Here is a 24,020-nt window from a genome sequence, read left to right as displayed (position 1 = left end):
TGTATTATTGTTATTGTTTACTGATATATATATATATATATATATATATATATATATATATATATATATATATATATACTAGCAAATAGAGGTGAGAGGGGAACACATGTATTTATTCATTCAGCCGACATTTACTGAGCATCTCCTATGTGTTTGACCCTTAATATATAATTATTAGCAAAGTAGCTAGGCCAGAACTAGCAGTTACCATACTTTGGAAACACCAAACTTAAAACTAGCAGATTGAAAGGATGTTTGTAAATATTGCAATAGAGACTAATCTGGAAATACATAAAAGGGACCCTAAACTTCTCTGTAGAAAGTGCCAGAAAAAGCTTATTGGAAGGACCCTATATGCACACATTCCTTCAACCAACAGTGAGTTGACACAGACTAAGTGCATTGATATTGTGAGAGAACACAGAGATGAACAAACCAGGATCCTATCCCAGTGAACCCTCAATTCAGCCTAAGAACCCATACGGAGGACACAGCCAGTATCAGAAAGAGTGAAGATTCTTCTTTTTTTTTTTTTTTTTTTTTTGCAGTACGCGGGCCTCTCACTGTTGTGGCCTCTCCCATTGTGGAGCACAGGCTCTGGACATGCAGGCTTAGCGGACATGGCTCACAGGCCTAGCCGCTCCGTGGCATGTGGGATCTTCCCAGACTGGGGCACGAACCCGCGTCCCCTGCATCGGCAGGTGGACTCTCAACCACTGCGCCGCCAGGGAAGCCCAAGAGGGAAGATTCTTAAGGGGTCTAATCTTTATGCTAAGATTCACTGTGACCATCATTTTCTGTCACTTATCTAGGCTATCCATCTCCAAGACCATGCAGAGAGATGGTTTATGAAAACAAGTGTCAATGATGCCACTAAGTAACTGCTAATCTTTAGAAACAAAGTGTTTGGGACTTCTGGTGCAATGGATAGGACTATTACTTTAAAACTTCTTCATTCCAAACAGCAATAACTCATATGGATACTAGCAAGATTTAGTGAGACCTGTAAAACATGTGGAATTTGGAAAGTAAGTGATATGCATTATGTGATTATGATATTAAATTATTATTCAGTGTAGCAGTATTTCATGCTTCTTAAAAATGCAGCAGTAATCCACTTAAAGATTTTATAGCAAGGTGATAGGACAGTGCTTAAAGTTGACTCTGGTATTACTAAATTATGCATTACCAAATGTTTCATAATTGTCAATTACTTAAATCCTAGGCTGGGTCTGTCCACCATCTTTCAAGGTGACTTCTTTTTTGTTTCTGTTTCAATACCTATAAATCAAGGTAGGAGTTTCTGAAATGATACTTGCTGCCTACTTTTGAAAGGTTTTGATGATTGGTGAGTTAATATCTACAAGCACACTGCAATAATTGCTTATGAAAGAGGAATATGGCTTCTGAAGATTCAGGGTTTCCTGGTGAGTTTTTTCCAGACTCGTGTGTTTGTGTGTGTGTGTGTTCATGTATGTGCTCTTTTCTCAAATATATGAATACATTAGCACCCTTCAGCCCTCTGGTGAGATGCTGTCCTCAGTGGGTTATAAAAACTATTCACTAAAAATTGTACTATTTGTTACTTCTTTCAGAATTCTAGTGAGTAATGCATTTAAACTAATGCTCTGTCAAATTTAATAGTTGTAATTGCCTAATTATCTGCTCTAGTGTGATGGTAAAGCTTTTTAACACCTCACTTTCCCCTAAGGAGAGTGCACGGCAGTTTCTAGAATACTACCTTTCTCTTCTTTGGTAAATACTCAAGCAAATAATTCATTTTGCTCTCAGCTAAATAAACCTCATTAACAGAGACTTTTGCTCCTCCTGACTAGCAGCAAACTTCTGCCAAAATGTGTGCTTGGTTGCATGTATCCTCCTTCACCAAAATCACATATATACTGACCCCCCCTGCTACCTCTTTGGAGCAGTTCCTCAGAGTTATCTGAGAAGCTGTCTACCATGCTATAGTCCTCATTTTGCCCCAAATAAAACTTAACTCACAACTCTCATGTTGTGCATTTTTTTCAGTTAACACAGGTTTACAAAATGTTTTTAAATGGATTAACATTCATATCTATAAAATACTGTCTTGTTCTTTGACTTTCTCAATTAATTTATGGTGCTCCTTTGCAACAAGCCCTTTCTGTCTTTACCTTCTTCAATATTATATGTTCTGAAAAATGTCTTTCATTTCATACTAATTAACACTCTCCTTATACAGCTTCTAAGGATTTATATCACTTCACACAATACAATTAATTAATATTCATGACCAGGTGACTTTTGCACTAAGATGAATCAATTTTTAGGTGAGTTCATTTTTATTTGTTTGTTTTGGTTTTTATACAATTTCAGCTTAATGAACTCAGTACACAATTGTAGTGTGCAAAGTACATTATCGTGACATTATTTTTCACCTGTGACCTTAAATCTGGGCCCTGAACTTAATCTTTTAATATCTCATCTATTTGGGGATTCAGAGTGGCAGATGACACAATGCAACAGAGATCTGATTGACAGACACAGATGCTGGCCTGCACAGAGGACGCAGTGTCTCTTTTAATAAAGGATGCAGAAAATTACAGAGACAAATCTATGAAGGTAGAAATAGCAAAGGGTGCGCCCAGAAAGTGGTAGAGCTTCCCAGGTACTCTAAAGTTTTCCAGAGGGAAGTAGGGAAGCTCTAACCACAGGTCTGCCCCATCACCAAGCAAAAGTCACTAGTGCAAAAGAGGCCCAAAACAATCCTGAATGCTCACTGCTCAACTGGGTGAAGTAAAGATCAATAGCTGACAGAACCACACTTAGGCCCAAACTTCAAACATATTTGAAGCTGTATCCTCAATTTTAGAGTATTCATTCAGCAAGTAAAGTATCTTTCACATCTCAGGTGGATATTAACATCAACTTAAACCACCCAGTTGGAAAGATATTTTATCATTTAAAAAAATAAAATTCTTCACTTTCCTTTACTTACTGAATGATTTGACCACCCGCCCCCACCTGAGTGTGTGTGTGTGTGCATATGTGTGCATGCATTACTGGGTACCAAATGATTGATCAGCTTGATAGATAGTGTTAAAAAGAGAAATGACAGGCTCAAAATGGAGTCACTTGTGCTAAAACCAAGACTTAATACCTAAGCTAATTGCAGTTATAACCTTCCACGGGAATGTAATCCTAACTTGTCAGTGTGGGATTTTCTGGCCAGTACCAATGAGTTAATCCTTTCCATTCCACAAAGGAAGATGAGGCAGTATGTCACATAGACCCCTTCTGTTCCCCATATGGAGGTTATCTAAGCATGAAATAATGTTTTGTTTGTTTGATTGTTTGTTTGTTTGGTTGGTTATGACTTCCTTGTCTTACCTTGTAAAACCTTTCCCTTTCTGTAGCCCTTTGGAAATCCCCTCTATTTGCTAGATGGGATGATGTCTGATTCATGAATCATTCAAGAGAGCAATTAGATCTTTACCATTTAATTGGTTAAAAAAAATTTTTAGCAATAAATAGGCATGATTTTTATCTATGACACTTAAATGTTCAACTTGAAAACTCTTGCCCCAATCATGAAATGATCTCTTCTACAAGAACCCCTGGTTCTTTCAGTGAAGAATAGTATTAGGGAACCCAGTCTGCAGGCTAGGATACACAATATATCATGCAACACACTATTGTAGATAAATAGAAGACACAAGAGAAGATATTTAAATCACTGCAGTGACTGAGCAAAAATTAACTTTCGCCACAGTGATCATGAGATCAGGCTATTTTCAATTCAACATGTTTCTTCCACTTTGCTTTAAAATGGGAGATTTTTAATTCACTTTCCTTTCTAGCAATTATCAAGTATTATATCTATGCTGTCATTAATCCTTTGTCAGTTGCTTCATTTGTCACACTTAACAACGTTATCAAATTATAGTTTTGTTGCTTAGTTTTGTTTTTTTTAACTTTATGCTCAAGCACTAGGAACTGGCTGCTAACTTTTTTTTTGACATCTTTATTTGGAGTATAATTACTTTAAAATGATGTGTTAGTTTCTGCTTTATAACAAAGGGAATCAGCTATACATATACATATATCCCGTATCTCCTCCCTTTTGCGTCTCCTGCCCACCCTCCCTATCCAACCCGTCTAGGTGGTCACAAAGCACCGAGCTGATCTCCCTGTGCTATGCGGCTGCTTCCCACTAACTATCGGTTTTACATTTGGTAGTGTATATATGTCCATGCCACTCTCTCACTTTGTCCCATCTAACCCTTCCCCCTCCCTGTGTCCTCAAGTCCATTCTCTAGTAGGTCTGCATCTTTACTCCCATCCTGTACCTAGGTTCTTCATGATCATTTTTTTTTTTTTAGATTCCACATATATGTGTTAGCACACGGTATTTGTTTTTCTCTTTCTGACTTACTTCACTCTGTAGGATAGACTCTAGGTCCATCCACCTCACTACAAATAACTCAATTTCATTTCTTTTTATGACTGAGTAATATTCCATCATATATATGTGCCATGTCTTTATCCATACATCTGTCGATGGACACTTAGGTTGCTTCCATGTCCTGGCTATTGTAAATAGAGCTGCAATGAACATTGTGGTATGTGACCCTTTAGAATTACAGTTTTCTCAGGGTATATGCCCAGTAGCAGGATTGTTGGGTCATATGATAGTTCTATTTATAGATTTTTAAGTAACCTCCATACAGTTCCTAATAGTGGCTGTATCAATTTACATTCCCACCAACAGTGCAAGAGTGTTCCCTTTTCTCCACATCCTCTCCAGCATTTATTGTTTGTAGATTTTTTGATGATGGCCATTCTGACTGGTGTGAGGTGATACCTCATTGTAGCTTTGATTTGCATTTCTCTAATGATTTGTGATGTTGAGCATTCTTTCATGTGTTTGTTGGCTACCTATATATCTTCTTTGGAGAAATGTCTATTTAGGTCATCTGCCCATTTTTTGATTGAGTTGATTGTCTTTTTTAATGAGCTGCATGATCTGGTTGTAAATTTTGGAGATGAATCCTTTGTCAGTTGCTTCATTTGTAAATATTTTCTCCCATGCTGAGGGTTATCTTTTTGTCTTGTTTATAGTTTCCTTTGTTGTGCAGAAGCTTTTAAGTTTCATAAGGTCCCATTTGTTTATTTTTGCTTTTATTTCCATTTTGTTAGGAGGTGGGTCAAAAAGGATCTTGTGTGATGTATGTCATAGAGTGTTCTGCCTATGTTTTCCTGTAAGAGTTTGATAGTGTCTGGCCTTACATTTAGGTCTTTAATCCATTTTGACTTTATTTTTGTATATGGTGTTAGGAAGTGCTCTAATTTCATTCTTTTACATATAGCTGTCCAGTTTTCCCAGCACCACTTATTGAAGGGGCTGCCTTTTCTCCATTGTATAGTCTTGCCTCCTTTATCAAACATAAGGTGACCATACGAATGTGGGTTTATCTCTGGGCTTTCTATCCTGTTCCATTGATCTATATTTCTATTTTTGTGCCAGTACCAAACTGTCATGATTACTGTAGCTTTGTAGTATAGTCTGAAGTCTGGGAGCCTGATTCCTCCAGCTCTATTTTTCTTTCTCAAGATTACTTTGGCTATACAGGGTCTTTTGTGTTTCCATACAAATTGTGATTTTTTTTTTTGTTCTAGTTCTGAGAAAAATGGCATTTGTAGTTTGATAGGGATTGCACTGATTTGTAGATTGCTTTGGGTAGTATATTCATTTTCACAATGTTTATTCTTTCGATCCAAAAACATGGTTTATCTCTCCATCTGTTTGTATCATCTTTAATTTCTTTCATCAGTGTCTTATAGTCTTCTGCATACAGGTCTTTTGTCTCTTACATAGGTTTATTCCTAGGTATTTTATTCTATTTGTTGCAATGGTAAATGGGAGTGTTTCCTTAGTTTCTCTTTCAGATTTTTCATCCTTACTGTATAGGAATGCAAGAGATTTATGTGCATTAATTTTGTATCTTGCTACTTTACCAAATTCATTGATTAGCTCTAGTAGTTTTCTGATAGCATCTTTACAATTCTCTATGTATATACTATCATTTCATCTGCAAACAGTGACAACTTTACCTCTTTACTGATTTGGATTACTTTTATTTTTCTTCTCTGATTGCTGTGCCTAAAACTTTCAAAACTATGTGAAATGATAGAGGTGAGAGTGGACAACCTTGTCTTGTTCCTGATCTTAGAGGAAATGCTTTCAGTGTTTCACCATTGAGAACGATGTTGGCTCTGGGTTTACCATATATGGCCTTTATTGTGTTGAGGTAAGTTCCCTCTATGCCTACTTTCTGGAGTGTTTTTATCATAAATGCGTGTTGAATTCTGCTGAATTGAGATGATCATATGGTTTTTCTCCTTCAATTTGTTAATATGGTTTATCACATTGATTGATTTGCATATATTGAAGAATCCTTGCATTCCTGGGATAAACCTCAATTGATCATGGTGTATGATCCTTTTAATGTGCTGCTGGATTCTGTTTCCTAGTATTTTGTTGAGGATTATTTCATCTATGTTCATCAGTGATATTGGCCTGTAGTTGGCCTTTCTTTGTGATGTCTTTGTCTGGTTTTGGTATCAGAGTGATGGTGGCCTCATAGAATAAGTTTGGGAGTGTTCCTCCCTCTGCTATATTTTGGAAGAGTCTGAGAAGGATAGGTGTCAGCTCTTCTCCAAGTGTTTGATAGAATTCATCTGTGAAGCCATCTGGTCCTGGGCATTTGTTTGTTGGAAGATTTTTAATTACAGTTTCAATTTCATTGCTTGTGATAGATCTGTTTATACTTTCTAAATCTCCCTCGTTCAGTCTTGGAAAATTGTACCTTTCCAAGAATTTGTCCATTTTTTCATGGTTGTCCATTTTACTGGCATATAGTTGTTCATAGTAGTCTCTTATAATCCTTTGTATTTTTGCAGTGTCAGTTGTGATTTCTCCTTTTCCATTTCTAATTTTATTGATTTGTATCCTCTCCCTGTTTTCTGGATGAGTGTGGCTAAGAGTTTATCAATTTTGTTGTTTATCAGTCTTCTCAAATAACCAGCTTTTAGTTTTATTTATCTTTGCTATTGTTTGTTTCTATTTCATTTATTTCTGCTCTGATCTTTATTTTTTTTTACTGACTTTGGGTTTTCTTTGTTCTTCTTTCTCTAATTGCTTTATGTGTAAGTTTAGGTGGTGTATTTGAGATTTTTGCTAAAGTTCCTTTAGCATTTGTTGTAAAGCTGGTTTGGTGGTGCTGAATTCTCTTAACTTTTGCTTGTCTATAAAGGTTTTAATTTCTCCATCGCATCTGAGTGAGATCCTTGCTGGGTAGAGTAGTCTTGGTTGTAGGTTTTTCCCTTTCATCACTTTAAACATGTCCTGCGACTCCCTTCTGGCTTGCAGAGTTTCTGCTGAAAGATCAGCTGTTAATCTTATGGGGATTACTTTGCATGCTATTTGTTGCTTTTCCCTTGTTGCTTTTAATATATTTTCTTTGTATTTAGTTTTTGATAGTTTGATTAATATGAGTCGTGGCGTGTTTCTCTTTGGATTTATCCTGTATGGGACTCTGCACTTTCTGGATTTTATTGACTATTTCCTTTCCCATATTAGGGAAGTTTTCATCTATAATCTCTTCAAATATTTTCTCCATCCCTTTCTTTTTCTCTTCTTCTTCTGGGACCCCTATAATTCGAATGTTCATGCATTTAATGTTGTCCCAGAGGTCTCTAAGACTGTCTTTTATTCTTTTCATTCTTTTTTCTTTATTCTGCTCTGTGGTAGTTATTTCTACTATTTTATCTTCCAGGTCACTTATCTGTTCTTCTGTCTCATTTATTCTGCTATTGATTACTTCTAGAGAATTTTTAATTGCATTTATTGTGTTGTTCATCATTGTTTGTTTGCTCTTAATTCTTCTAGGTTCTTGTTAAACGTTTCTTGTATTTTCTCCATTCTATTTCCAGGATTTTGGATCATCTTTACTATCATTACTCTGAATTCATTTTCAGGTAGAATGCCTATTTCCTCTTCATTTGTTTGGTTTGGGCGGTTTTTACCTTGCACCTTCATCTGCTGTATATTTCTCTGTCTTCTCATTTTGCTTAACTTACTGTGTTTCTAGTCTCCTTTTCCCAGGCTGCAGGTTCATAATTCCCATTGTTTTGTTTTCTGCCCCCAGTGGCTAAGGTTTTTTCAGTGGATTGTGTAGTCTTCTTGGTGGAGGGGACTATTGCCTGTGTTCTGGTGGATGAGGCTGGATATTGTCAATCTGGTGGGCAGCACCATATCCGGTGGTGTGTTTTGGGGTGTCTGTGACCCTATTATGATCTTAGGCAGCCTCTCTGCTAATGGGTGGGGTTCTGTATCTGTCTTGCTAGTTGTTTGGCATAGGGTGTCCAGCACTGTAGCTTGCTGGTCATTGAGTGGAGTTGGGTTTTAACATTGAGTTGGTGATCTCTGGTAGAGCTTTCGCCATTTAACATTACGTGTAGCCAGGAGGTCTCTGGTGGACCAATGTCCTGAACTTGGTTCTCCCACCTCAGAGGCACAACCTTGACACCCAGCCAGACCACCAAGATGCTGTCAGCCACACAGCTCAGAAGAAAAGGGAGAAAAAAAGAAGAAAGAAAGAAGAAAGAAAGAAGAAAGAAGGAAAGAAAAGAAGGAAGGAAGAAAGAAGTAGCAAAAGCAAAGAAAGTTATTAAAATAATTTTTTTAATTTTTAAAAATTATTAAAAATAAAAAACACTAAGAAGTATTAAAAAACAAAAGAAGAGAGCAACCAAACCAAACAACAAATCAAACAATGATAACAAGTGCTAAAACCTATACCAAAAAACAAACAAACAAAAAAAACAGACAGAACCCTAGGAAAAATCGTAAAATGAAACTATACAGACAAAATCACACAAAAAAAGCATACACACACACCCTCAGAAAAAGAGAAAAAGGAATATATATATATATATATATATATATATATATATATATATATATATATATATATATAAAAGATAGGAAGAGAGCAACCAAATCAGTAAAAAAAATCTACCAATGATAATAAACTCTAAATACTAAACTAAGATAAACATAAAAACAGAAACAAATTAGATGCAGAAAGCAAACCCCAAATCTACAAGTTGTTCCCAAAGTCCACCACCTCAATTTTGGGATTATCCATTGTCTATTCTGGTATTTCACAGATGAAGGGTACATCAATTTGATTGTGGAGGTTTAATCTGCTGCTCCAGAGGCTGCTGGGAGAAATTTCCCTTTCTCTTCCTTGTTCGCACACCTCCTGGGGTTCAGCTTTGGATTGTCACCACCTCTGTGTGTAGGTCGCCTGAGGGCGTCTGTTCCCACCCACACCAGACGGGGTTAAATGAGCAGCTGATTAGGGGGCTCTGGCTCACACAGTCCATGGGGAGGGAGGGGTACAGAATGCAGGGCGAGCCTGCAGCAACAGAGTCATGACATTGCAATAGCCTGAGGTGTGCCGTGTGTTCTCCCAGGGAATTGGCCCCTGGATCACGGGACCCTGGCAGTGGCGTGTTTCACAGGCTCCCAAGAGGGGAGGTGTGGATAGTGACCTGTGCTTGCACACAGGCTTCTTGGTGGCTGCAGCCGCAGCCTTAGCATTTCATGCCCATCTCTGGTCTCTGGTGTCCTCACTAATAGCCACGGCTTGCGTGCTTCTCTGGAGCTTGTTTAGGTGGTGCTCTGTATCCCCTCTCCTCGCAAACACCTAAACAATGTTCTCTTGCCTCTTAGGCAGGTCCAGACTTTTACTGGATTCCCTCCCTGCTAGCTCTGGCATGCTAGCCCCCTTCAGACTGTGTTCATGCACCCAACCCCAGTCCTCTCCCTGGGATCTGACCTCCGAAGCCTGAGCCTCAGCTCTAAGCCCACACCCATCCTAGCTGGCCAGTGAACAGAGAAGCTTCTCGGGCTAGTGAGTGCTGGTTGGCACTAATCCTCTGTGCAGGAATCTCTGCGCTTTGCCCTCTGCACCCCTGTTACTGTGCTCTCCTCAATGGCTCCAAACCTGCCCCCCGCCCACCCCCAATCTCCACCAGTGAAGGGTCTTCCTAGTGTATGTAAACGTTTCCTCCTTCACAGCTCCCTCCCAGAGGTGCAGGTTCTGTCCCTATTCTATTGTCTCTGTTTTTTCTTTTTTCTTTTGCCCTACCTAGTTACGTGGGGAGTTTCTTGCCTTTTGGGAAGTCTGAGGTCTTCTGCCAGTGTTCAGTAGGTGTTCTGTAGGAGTTGTTCCACTTGTAGATGTATTTCTGATGTATTTGTGGGGAGGAAGGTGATCTCCATGTCTTACTCCTCTGCCATCTTGAAGGTCTACCCTGTATATCTTTTTTTTTTTTTTTTTGTGGTACACGGGCCTCTCACTGCTGTGGCCTCTCCCATTGTGGAGCACAGGCTCCAGACACGCAGGCTCAGCAGCCACGGCTCATGGGCCCAGCCACTCCACGGCATGTGGGATCTTCCCGGACCAGGGCATGAACCTGTCTCCCCTGCATCGGCAGGCGGACTCTCAACCACTGAGCCACCAGGGAAGCCCTGTATATCTTTTTAAATGAATTTAACGCTACATGTTTTCAAGGGATGGTGAAAAACCCCTCCCCCTCCCTACTGGTTTCTTCTTTCTGACTATCCTGTTTTTCAAGTTGCTTCCCGTAGCATTTACTGCATATATCTGAACTGCGATTTGGGCTCTTACATGGTTGGCTTCCAGGTTTTATAAATGTCTTACTCATTTTCTCCTCCTATCTTAACCATTTTAAAGCTCTTATTGGTGGGTAAGTAGTGATGAATGGTACAAGCAAGTGACCTCTTATATATTTCTGGGGAAGTAATTAGTGGGTTAGATCCTTCAGAGACATGGGTGATATATTACAGCTTGTAGGTGGTTTGGCACTGAGGATATTTCTCCACCTACACAACTCTAATCAACTTACATATTTTAAAGCAGAGGTAAGACAATGACAGCAGATGGAAGAAAATGTGTTTATAAACAATATATGTGTATTTTCAGGGCTGACACAGAGAATTTATAGACATTCATTACATACTTAATGTCACACTGACAACTGATGGTGGAAGTAGAAAAATTTCAGTAAACCCTTTAATGTATATTTCAACAAACACTGATAAGGAACTCTGAGCTTAGATTTCACAATGAGAAAAAAATAAACAATGCAAACTAAGCAAACTTACTCTTTACCTTCCCCTAAGGGTAGTCAGGCTTGATTGTCATTATCTCCAGGGACATTTACTGTGGCATAAGTATGACCAGAAAGCTGAATTGCAGAGCAGTGTATTACTTAGAACAGTAAAGGTAACAGTGCTTATTTCCATGCAAATGTTCCATTTCCTGTTGACAATGTCAAGCTAAATATTTAATTGATCTCATTAAACATGTTCAGGTATTTTTACATCACAGGTTGTGAATTTAAAATGAGACTATATTGATTAAGATAAGGCACTGGAATAAAAATTCTTCTAGCCCTGTCATGAGCTCTCATAAATATCTTGGTTGAAACCACTTAACATTTCTATATCTATAGCTCCAGACCAATTTCCAAATTGTTAATCAGGAATTATGGACCTCATGCCTGGCCTGGGTAGGGAGCTCCTATTCCAAAGAAATGTATTTTTTAATCCTATAATGGGAATGAATGGAATGTTAATCCACTCCACCACACCATCTTACTATCAACTTTCTGGTCTCTAAAGAGTAAATGCAAATACCAAGCTTGCATTCCACAAGTACCCATTCAAAGCCTGACTGACATCACTAATTGGTCATATCACTCTTGGCTTTTCAGCTGACATGTGGTGTCAGAATCCTTGTCAAATAGTTCTTTAAGAAGCCAGTCTTAATAGTTCAGAATCACCTCCTGCGATGGAACGTATTTCACCATTGCCATTTCAACTCTGAACAGGCATACTGGCTTCCTAGCTCCTTACAGACTGATTTTAGTTTCCCCCCATACATAAGAAAAGCTCATATAGATGCTTCCTTGGTTTCTTGATAATAATAAACATATTCCTGTCTTTTTCTCTAGCAGAGGAGTCTAGGCTATCTGTGCTTTGAGTACCATCTTATTTCTCATTCCAGATTATTAGTACCAAAAAAGTAGCAACATAAAATAGAAAAGCAAAGAAAAGCTAGCGTTAAAGACCAAAACAGACTCCTTGCTTTAATCTCTGTTTGCCTTGATAGCTGTAGTTATTACAACCATCTACAGATCTCACTTAAGCAAAAGGTTTCCATTATCCACCATATGCTCAGTTCTCCAAGGTTCTGCTCTCATTTCTTTTCTCTGGAAAAAAAAAAAATCAAGCAAACAAAAATTACCCATGTTTTGTGGGGGTGGGAAGGAGGGGTTGGGGAATGCATGTATGAGGAGTAGTGATGGACTTAGCTTAATTTCTATTCACTCATCCATTATTTTATTCAGTAGCTATTTAGCATATGTGATCTGCCAGCAGTAGTGAGCCTAACAAGACTGTGACAGTGAGCTGAACAAACTCAAAGAGCTTATGGTCTAAAATGGAAGGGAGCAATTAAATAATGGACAAATACATAAATACAAACTGTGATAAGCTCTAAGAAAGAAAAGTAGAGGGACTTGGGAAAACAGAGCAGAGAACTGATCTAGTCTAGAAGGAAGTAGCTTTTCTGGGGATGTAAGTTTTATGCTAAACTCTAAAGACTGAGTAGGATTTAATCAGGTGGAGGGTAGATGCCTGAGAAGTAAGAGGAGCCTTCCAGGGCTTCCCTGGTGGCTCAGTGGTTGAGAGTCCGCCTGCCGATGCAGAGGACACGGGTTCGTGCCCCAGTCCGGAAAGATCCCACAGGCAGCAGAGCGGCTGGGCCCGTGAGCCATGGCCACTGAGCCTGCACATCCAGAGCCTGTGCTCCGCAACGGGAGAGGCCACAACACTGAGAGGCCCGTGTACTGCAAAAAAAATAATAATAATAAAGAAGAAGAAGAACCTTCCAGGCAGAGGGAATAACATGTCAAATCCTTGAGGCAAGAAGCTATATGGAAATTTTGAAGAACTGAGTGCAAATAAAAAGCAGAATGAGGAGCAGACCCCAGTAAGTGGTGGAAGATGTTGCTAGAGAGCTAAGCAGAGCCTTGGTAGACAGTGTGGGGGCTTGTGGACCCTGCCGATGGATGAAGCTCAAGTGTTTTAAACAAATGTATCACACCATGGTTTGTGTTTGTTTTTATTTGAGATTACTCAAAGAACCAGAGTGGATATTAACAGAAAAGTTAAGAGGCTACTGCACTTGTGCAGGTGTGACAGGATGACAGCTTGGACAAAGGTCAGGGTGATAGAGATGAAGCTAAGTGGACAGATTAAAGAGATATTTAGAAAGAAAAATCAACAGTGCTATAAGATGGTGGGGGTAGAGGGAATAACTGGAAAAGTCGGGGTTAATAATGATTTAAAAATACTAGTTGCACCCTTGGATTGAGTGTTTTGCTATTTACTAAGACAGGACAGACTGGGGAAAGACTAGATTATGGTGTGGGTTTTGTATAATTGATATATCAGTGAGTTTTTCAAATAGAGTTGGCAAATAAGCAGTTGGATATACTGATCTGGATCACTGTAGGGTGAAAATGTAAATATGAGAGGCATTCACATATATCCACTCATTTTCTGATTACTTTCATAAAGATTCATTCAATTCAATTAAGACATTTTTGTCTAACTTATCATACATAGGCCCAGTTTCCCTACTACAGACAGATTTTATATTTTGTAGAGATGGATTGTTTTCTACGTTATAAGGTAGGTATGGAGGTGGTAGGAGTGGGGGGAGATTTACTGACATGCATTGAGCAAATACTATTGCCAAGTGCTGGACTAGGTACTTACATACATTACTTCATTCAATCAATCTCATACCCTGGGGATTATGCACCATTACAAAGGGGAGAAAACTGAGGTTCAGAGAAATTGAAAGAACTAAATCAAGACCCTTCAGCAACTAGAGTGTGATTCTGAGTGCCCGTGTTCTTTCCACTGTGACATGTTCTTTCTCATGAGTTTCAAAAAAAGTAAATGATTGTATGATAGCATGTATGATATCCAAATGCAATGTTTCTGATATTATCTATTTTCTTTCACTTAGAGTATGATTTAATGTTGAATAATATTTTAAATAAATTTGCTACTAGATAATATTTATCAGAGAGTCAATTAAAAGTAGTTGTTCAACAAAATTTTATTGAACACTGACTATATGCTAAAGTATGGTATTACTAGTGCTATGCGAATACAAATACAAAAAGTGGCACCGTGTACCTTTAGTTTATTCCTCATCTAGTAGGCAAGGCAGGAAAATATGATAATGATATTTATTAACTGCTACATATGTGCCAAACATTGTGTTAATCATTTTACATGGTTTCTCTCAAGCCATATTATATGATTGTGAGCTAAGTAGGTAATATGTTTTCTGTGTTACAGATGAGGAAAATTAGGTTTAAGCCCATCCAGTAATTAGCAGAGCTAAGTTTTGTATTGAATTCGGTTGGGGTCTATATCTCAAATTTATGATTAGATTATTCTCTCTCTCTCTCTCTCTCGCTCTCTCTCAGATTAATAGTTGAACAGATCATGTAATGTGTTATACTAGTTTCCTGTATCATGTAAAATGGGAAAACAAAAGAAGGAATAGTCATGCTAATGATACTTTCTAGAAAGACAGAAAATACTGAGTTTTGCTTTTGAAAATGATTTAAAATTTACTTTTATTAAGAGAAGAAAAATGTGTATATTTACTAAATGTTAACAATAAAATCTTATACATTTTTCCACGAGATTGAGAATTGAAACCCATTGTAGGGAAATAGTGCATTTTAAAAGTCTTTATTAGTTCAGAACTTAAGGCAGTTTCTTATATTGTCTTCCATATGAGGACCACAATTTATTTTACAGGCTTTGTGCCATTTTCTAATTTAACTTAGTCTTACATATTTTAGAACTATTTTATTTTTATTTTCCCTTGAAATTAGATATCTTCAAAGCACATATCAAATTTTAAAATAATTTTCCTTCTATTTATTGGGGGTCAATTTGAAAGATATTTCAATTTAAATAGCATACGCTGAAGTTTAACTATTGCTTTGTTTGGACTGTCAGTGAAAAAAAAAGCTCTCTTTATATGTAAGTGGATCACCTCGCTACAGTGAATATTTATTTCTGAAATAGAAAGGAAAATATTAGTAAAGGAGGCCAAGGTTCTTAAACAACTTATAGATATGGCTTTCATATTTTAAACATTCAACATTAATGCTCCATGAAATCTAGCACGTTTATACTATTTAATCAGAGTCTGAAGTGAAGGGGAGCTTCTAGTTGCCCTTAAATGTCTTTAGAGCCAAAAGAACAATATTTGGAAAAGAAAAAAAAACAACTTTCACAAATAAAGCTTTCTACTATTTTCTAATATTTTGAATCACATGGTTAAATGTGCGGATATGTCACATTATTTAAAACAATTTCATGTTATGAAAACAAACTGCTTTTGTACATTGTATGCTTGTGCTTTGGTACCCTACTAAGTACCAGATGCCATGCTTACTTACAAAGATGGTGTCACACAATCTGTTTTCAAGAAGCTCACAATCTCTTGAGGGAGGGAGACAGACAAAACAAATACTCTAATGTTGAAAGTTAAACAAATAATGAAACAGATGACCTAGTTCTGTATGATATAAGAAAAGAAAAGCAAAGAACTTAAAAGTAAAGGGAGGGAGAATAGAAGAGAGAAAAAGGGGACAAGGAAGGAAGTGAGATAAGGACAGTGGAGAGGGGAAGGAAGGAACATAGTAAGGAAGATGAGGAAAGAGAGATGTACAGAAGCACAGAGTGTTAGTCCTATCCCTACCTTCTCAAAATAATTTGTGAAGGTCACTCATGGTCATGTCTGTTTGTGTATCTATGTGTAAGTGTCTTTGGGGGTGTATACACAGAAGTTAAATTAACAGGTTTAATATATATTCATGCTTAATCTAACTACCACTGGCTTGTTTCCCAAAATGACTGCATCAGTTTACAACCGCAGCAGCAGCAAATGCAACAACAAAAAAGTGCATATTTCCCCATTCTCACCAGTACTTGCTGTCTTTATTATGATTTTAATTTTATTACTCTTATTTCTTGTGCAGTGAGTAACTTTTCAGATACATATTAATCCCTTTTATTTTCCTTTGCTCAATTGCTTACTCACATTTTTTCTAAATGTTCTGTCTTATGTATGAATTCTTGGTCAGTTATATATTTGCAATGTTTTTTTCTTAATGTGTACCACTCAGTCTTTTAAAACTCTATCTATGATAGATTTTACTTTATAATTTTAATTGCTATATGTTTTATTCTCAACATTTTATTTGTTATAGTTTATTTTTCCTTGATCTTTAAAAATCAAATCATATATTTATTTTTCTGTATACAATTCCAATATCTCATGTCCTCAGTGGACTCCCAATCCATTGTTTTCTTATATTCAAGGGGTCTTGTTGCTTCATGTCCCTGGAAGTCTGGGTGTAGAGTTCATTGTGACATCTTAACCTGTAGGAATTCTATAGACCTAAGGAGACCCTTTGCTCCAGAGAGGATTTTTCATCTGATTCTTTTCCATGATGATTGTGCAATTACCACAAAATGCAAAAATGTGGGAGTATAGATGTTAATTTATTCATATTTTGGATATTTTCAAAGCTGAATTTACTCTGATCATTTTAAGTGGAAATACAATTTCTGGGGGCAGTCCAAAAATTTCTGGGAAAGGCTTGAAGCTTTTTGAGAGTTTTCTGAAAGACATAAATATAGAACATCAACTAAAATGTGCTATAATCCAAGTATTTTAAAGTCTTCTAAGAATTGGTTCTCGTGGAAACCAGGCGGTATTGTAGGGAAAAAATGCTACCTATCAAAAAGGTTGCTTGATCCTTGGGGTAATGTTTTCTAAATTCTATGTTATTCTTAATGCTAATTTGGTGGTATTTTCTGTCATTTTATAATCTTTTTTTAAAAAGTGAGATTGATGCAGTACAAAGATACTGAATTCCTACATTTATTTTGAAGTCTTTCAGAAATTGCAATTTAGAATTTTAAAAAAATACCGGTAATAAGAGACTAATAATGATACAAGGGCCCACAGAAATAAAAAGCCAAAAGAGGATTGTAAGCATCTGTTTTTCTCTTTTGTACCATTTGTGATCCTTGTGACTTTAAGTGTCATATGTATATTTCGGGAGATTTGCTTGGATTGATGTTAGAATATCTTTTCTTTTTCACAGTGCTTAGGTCCAAGTGACACTGAAAGGAAAATCATGAAAAAGATAGCAGCCAGACAGAGGATCAGTGCTGACCAGCACTCACCAGCCCAAGAGGCTTGACTGCCCACCCACCGGCCAGGACAGGTTGGGTCTGGGAGTTGAGGCTCAGGCTTCAGAGGTCAGATCCCAGGGAGAGGACTGCGGTTGGCTGCATGAACACAGCCCAAAGGGGGCTACTGTGCCACAGCTAGCAGTGAGGGAGTCCAAGAAAAAGTCTGGACCTGCCTAAGAGGCAAGAGAAAATTGTTTAGGAGTGTGCAAGGAAAGTAGATTCAGAACACTGCCTAAACAAGGTCCAGAGGAGGGTGTGAGCTGTGGCTATCAGCGTGGACACCAGAGATGGGCTTGAAATGCTAAGGCTGCAGCTGCAGCCACCAAGAAGCCTGTGTGCAAGCACAGGTCACTATCCACACCTCCCCTCCTGGGAGCCTGTGAAGCCCACCTCTACCAGGGTCCCGTGATCCAGGGACAACTTCCCCGGGAGAACACAAGGCATGCCTCAGGCTGGTGCAACATCATGCTAGCTTATGCTGCCGCAGGCTCACCCCAAACTCCATACCCTTCCCTCCGCCGGGTCTGAGTGAGCCAAGCTCCCAAATCAGCTGCTCCTTTAACACCGTCCTGTCTGGGTAGGAACAGCTGCCCTCAGGTGACCTACACACAGAGGCAGGGCCAATCCAAAGCTGAACACCAGGAGCTGTGTGAATAAAGAAGAGAAAGAGAAATTTTTCCCAGCAGCCTCAGGAGCAGCGGGTTAAATCTCCACAATCAAATTGGTGTGCCCTTCATCTGTGGAATACCTGAATAGACAATGATTCATCCCAAAATTGAGTTGCTGGACTTTAGAAGCAGCTGTAGATTTGGGGTTTGCTTTCTGCATCTAATTTGTTTCTGTTTTTATGTTTATCTTAGTTTAGTATTTAGAGTTTATTATCATTGGTAGATTTGTGTACTGATTTGGTTGCTTTCTTCCTTTCTTTTCTTTATATATATATATATTTTTCCTTTTTTCTCTTTTTCTGAGTCTGGATGTGTATGCTTTTTTGTGTGATTTTTTCTGTATAGCTTTGGTTTTACCATTTGTCCTAGGGTTCTGTCTGTCCATTTGGGGTTTTTTTTTAATTTCTTTTTTAGGATAGTTTTTAGCACTTATCATTGGTGGATTTGTTTTTTGGTTTGGTTGCTCTCTTCTTTCTTTCTTACTTTTTTCTTTAGTAATTTTTAATTTTTTACTTTTAATATTTTAAAATATTTTTTATTTTAATAACTTTCTTTCCCTTCTTTTCTTTCTTTCTTTCTTTCTTCCTTCCTTTCTTCCTCTTTTTCTCCCTTTTCTTCTGACTGTGTGGCTGACAGGGTCTTGGTGCTCTGGCTGGGTGTCAGGCTTGTGCCTCTGAGGTGGGAAAGCCGAGTTCAGGACATTGGTCCACCAGGTACCTCTTGGCTCCACATAATATCAAATGACAAAAGCTCTACCAGAGACCACCAACTCAAGGCTAAGACCCAGCTCCTCTCAATGACAAGTAAGCTACAGTGCTTGACACCCTATGCCAAACAACTAGCAAGACAGAAACACAACCCCACCCATTAGCAGAGAGGCTGCCTAAAATCATAATAGGGTCACAGCCACCCCAAAACATACCACTGAATGCAGGCTTGCCCACCAGATTGACAGTATCCAGCCTCATCCACCCATGCACAGGCACTAGTCCACTCTGCGAAGAAGCCTACAAAACCCACTGAAACAACCTTAGCCACTGGGGGCAGACAGCAAAAACAATGGAAACTATGAACGTGCAGCCTGTGAAAAGAAGACCCCAAACACAATAAGTTAAGCAAAATGAGAAGACAGAGAAACATACAGCAGATGAAGGTGCAAGGTAAAAACCCACCAGACCAAACAAATGAAGAGGAAATAGTCAATCTATCTGAAAAAGAACTCATAGTAATAATAGTAAACATGATCCAAAATCTTGGAAATAGAATGGAGAAAATACAAGAAATGTTTAACAAGGATCTAGGAGAGCTAAAGAGCAAACAGTGATGAACAACACAATAAATGCAATTAAAAATTCTCTAGAAGTAATCAATAGCAGAATAAATGAGACAGAAGAACAGATAAGTGACCTGGAAGATAAAATAGTAGAAATAACTACCACAGAGCAGAATAAAGAAAAAAGAATGAAAAGAATTAAAGACAGTCTTAGAGACCTCTGGGACAACATTAAATGCATGAACATTCGAATTATAGGGGTCCCAGAAGAAGAAGAGAAAAAGAAAGGGATGGAGGAAATATTTGAAGAGGTTATAGATTTAACCTTCCCTAATATGGGAAAGGAAATAGTTAATCAAGTCCAGGAAGTGCAGAGAGTCCAATACAGTATAAATCCAAAGAGAAACATGCCACGACACATATTAATCAAACTATCAAAAACTAAATACAAAGAAAATATATTAAAAGCAGCAAGGGAAAAGCAACAAACAACATGCAAAGTAATCCCCATTAGGTTAACAGCTGATCTTTCAGCAGAAACTCTGCAAGCCAGAAGGGAGTTGCAGGACATATTTAAAGTGATGAAAGGGAAAAACCTACAAACAAGATTACTCTACCCAGCAAGGATCTCACTCAGATTTGACAGAGAAATTAAAACATTTACAGAAAAGCAAAAGTTAAGAGAATTCAGCACCACCAAACCAGCCTTACAACAAATGCTAAAGGAACTTCTCTTAGGCAGGACACACAAGAGAAGGAAAAGACCTACCGTTAAAAACCCAAAACAATTAAGAAAATGGTAATAAAAACATACATATGGATAGCTACCTGAAATGTAAATGGATTAAATGCTCCAACCAAAAGACACAGACTGGCTGAATGGATACAAAAACAAGACCCATATATATGCTGTCTACAAGAGACCCACTTCAGACCTAGGGACACATACAGACTGAAAGTGAGGGGATGCAAAAAGATATTCCATGCAAATGGAAACCAAAAGAAAGCTGGAGTAGCAATTCTCATATCAGACAAAATGGACTTTAAAATAAAGACTACTACAAGAGTTAAAGAAGGACACTACATAATCATCAAGGGATCAATTCAAGACAAGATATAACAATTGTAAATATTTACGTACCCAACACAGGAGCACCTCAATATATAAGGCAAATGCTAACAACCATAAAAGGGGAAATTGACAGTAACACAATCATAGAAGGGGACTTTAGCACTCCACTTTCACCAATGGACAGATCATCCAAAATGAAAATAAATAAGGAAACACGAGGTTTAAATGATACATTAAACAAGATGGACTTTATTGATATTGATAGGGCAATCCATCCCAAAACAACATATTACACTTTCTTCTCACGTGCTCATGAACATTCTCTAGGAATATCATATCTTGTTCACAAATCAAGCCTTGGTAAATTTAAGAAAAGTGAAATCATATGAAGTATCTTTCCTGACCACAATGCTATGAGACTACATATCAATTAAAGGGAAAAAAACTGTAAAAAATACAAACACATGGAGGCTAAGCAATACACTACTAAATAATTAAGAGATCACTGAAGAAATCAAAGAAGAAATCAAAAAGTACGTAGAAACAAATGACAATGAAAACGCAACAATCCAAAACCTATGTGATGCAGCAAAAGCAGCTCTAAGAGGGAAGTTTATAGCAATACAATCCTACCTCAAGAAACATGAAACATCTCAAATAAAGAACCTAATCTTACACCTCAAGCAATTAGAGAAAGAAGAACAAAAAACCCCCAAAGTTACCAGAGTGGAAAAAAATCATGAAGATCAGATCAGAAAAAAATAAAAAAGAAATGCAGGAAGCAAGAGCAGAGATAAATAAAACTAAAAGCAGGTTCTTTGAGAAGATAAACAAAATTGATAAACCACTAGCCAGACTCATCAAAAAAAAAAAAAAAGGGGAGAAGACTCAAATCAAGAGAATTAAAGATGAAAAAGCAGAAGTAACAACTGACACTGCGGACATACAAAGGATCATGCGAGATAACTACAAGCAACTATATTCCAATAAAATGGACAACTGGGGAAAAATGGACATATTCTTAGAAAAGCACAACCTTCTGAGATGAACCAGGAAGAAGTAGAAAATATAAACACACCAATCACCAGCACTGAAACTGAGACTGTGATTAAAAATCTTCCAACAAACAAAAGCCCAGGACCAGACAGCTTCACAGGCGAATTCTATCAAACATTTAGAGAAAAGCTAACACCTATCCTTCTCAGACTCTTCCAAAATATAGCAGAGGGAGGAACATTCCCAAACTCATTCTATGAGGCCACCATCACCCTAATACCAAAACCAGACAAAGATGTCACAAAGAAAGACAACTACAGGCCAATATCCCTGATGAACATAGATGTTATTTTGTTAATCCTCAACAAAATACTAGGAAACAGAATCCAGCAGCACATTTAAAGGATCATACAGCATGATCAAGTGGGGTTTATCCCAGGAATGCAAGGATTATTCAATATATGCAAATCAATCAATGTGATAAACCATATTAACAAATTGAAGGAGAAAAACCATATGATCATCTCAATTCAGCAAAATTCAACACCCATTTATGATAAAAACACTTCAGAAAGTAGGTATAGAGGGAACTTCCTTCAACATAATAAAGGCCATATATGACAAACCCACAGCCAACATCATTCTCAATGGTGAAAAACTGAAACCATTTCCTCTAAGATCAGGAACATGAAAAGGTTGTCCACTCTCACCACTATCATTCAACATAGTTCTGGAAGTTTTAGCCACAGCATTGAGAGAAGAATAAGAAGTAAAAGGAATCCAAATCAGGAAAGAAGAAGTAAAGCTGCTAGTGTTTGTAGATGACATGATATTATACATAGAGAATCCTAAAAAGGCTACCAGAAAACTACAGAGCTAATCAATGAATTTGGTAAAGTGGCAGGATATAAAATTAATGCACATAAATCTCTTGCATTCCTATACAGTAAGGATGAAAAATTTGAAAGAGAAATTAAGGAAACACTCCCATTTACCATTGCACCAAAAAGAATAAAATACCTAGGAATAAACCTACCTAAGGAGACAAGAGACCTGTACGTAGAAAAGTATAAGACACTGATGAAAGAAATTAAAGATGAAACCAACAGATTGAGAGATATACCGTGTTCTAGGATTGGAAGTATCAACATTGTGAAAATAAATATACTACTCAAAGCAATCTACAGATTCATTGCAATCTCTATCAAACTACCAATGGCATTTTTCACAGAACTAGAACAAAAAAAAAATCACAATTCATAATGAAACACAAAAGACCCCGAATAGCCAAAGCAATCATGAGAAAGAAAAACAGAGCTGGAGGAATCAGGCTCCCAGACTTCAGAGTATACTACAAAGCTACAGTAATCAAGACATTATGGTACTGGCACAAAAACAGAAATATAGATCAATGGAACAGGATAGAAAGCCTAGAGATAAACCCACACATATATGATTATGTTATTTTTGATAAAGGAAGCAAGAATATACAGTGGAGCAAAGACAGCCTCTTCAATAAATGGTGCTGGAATAACTGGACATGTACATGTAAAAGAATGAAATTAGAACACGCCCTAACACCATACACAAAAATAAACTCAAAATGGATTAAACACCTAAATGTAAGGCCAGACACTATCAAACTCTTACAGGAAAACATAGGCAGAACACTCTATGACATAAATCACAGCAAGATCCTTTTTGACCCTCCTCCTAGCAAAATGGAAATAAAAACAAACATAAACAAATGGGACCTAATGACACTTAAAAGCTTTTGCACAGCAAAAGAAACCATAAACAAGATGAAAAGATAACCCCCAGAATGGAAGAAAATATTTGCAAATGTAGCAACTGACAAAGGATTAATCTCCAAAATTTACAAGCAGCTCATGCAGCTCAATGTCAAAAAACAAACAACCCAATCCAAAAATGGGCAGAAGACCTAAATAGACATTTCTCCAAGAAGATATACAGATTGCCAAGAAACACATGAAAGGATGCTCAATATAACTAATCATTAGAGAAATGCAAATGAAAACTACAATGACGTATCACCTCACACCAGTCAGACTGGCCATCCTCAAATATCTACAAACAATGAATGCTGGAGACGGTGTGGAGAAAGGGGAACCCTCTTGCACTGTTGGTGGGAATGTAAATTGATACAGCCACTATGGAGAACATTATGGAGGTTCCTTGAAAAACTAAAAATAGAACTACCATACCACCCAGCAATCCTATTACTGGGCATATACCCTGAGAAAACCATAATTCAAAAAGGGTCATGTACCACAATGTTCATTGCAGCACTATTTACAATAGTCAGGACATGGAATCAACTTAAATGTCCATCGACAAATGAATGGATAAAGAAGATGTTGCACATATATACAATGGAATATTCCTCAGCCATAAAAAAAAAAAAAACGAAATTGCGTTATTTGTAGTGAGGTGGATGGACCTAGAGTCTGTACTACAGAATGAAGTAAGTCAGAAAGAGAAAAACAAATATCGTATGCTAACACATATATATGGAATCTAAAGAAAAAAAATGGTTCTGAAGAA

Source organism: Mesoplodon mirus (assembly GCF_964341445.2).
Source record: "Mesoplodon mirus genome assembly, chromosome: 3".
NCBI classification, from domain to species: domain Eukaryota; kingdom Metazoa; phylum Chordata; class Mammalia; order Artiodactyla; family Ziphiidae; genus Mesoplodon; species Mesoplodon mirus.
Note: the sequence above shows the minus strand (reverse complement) of the source record.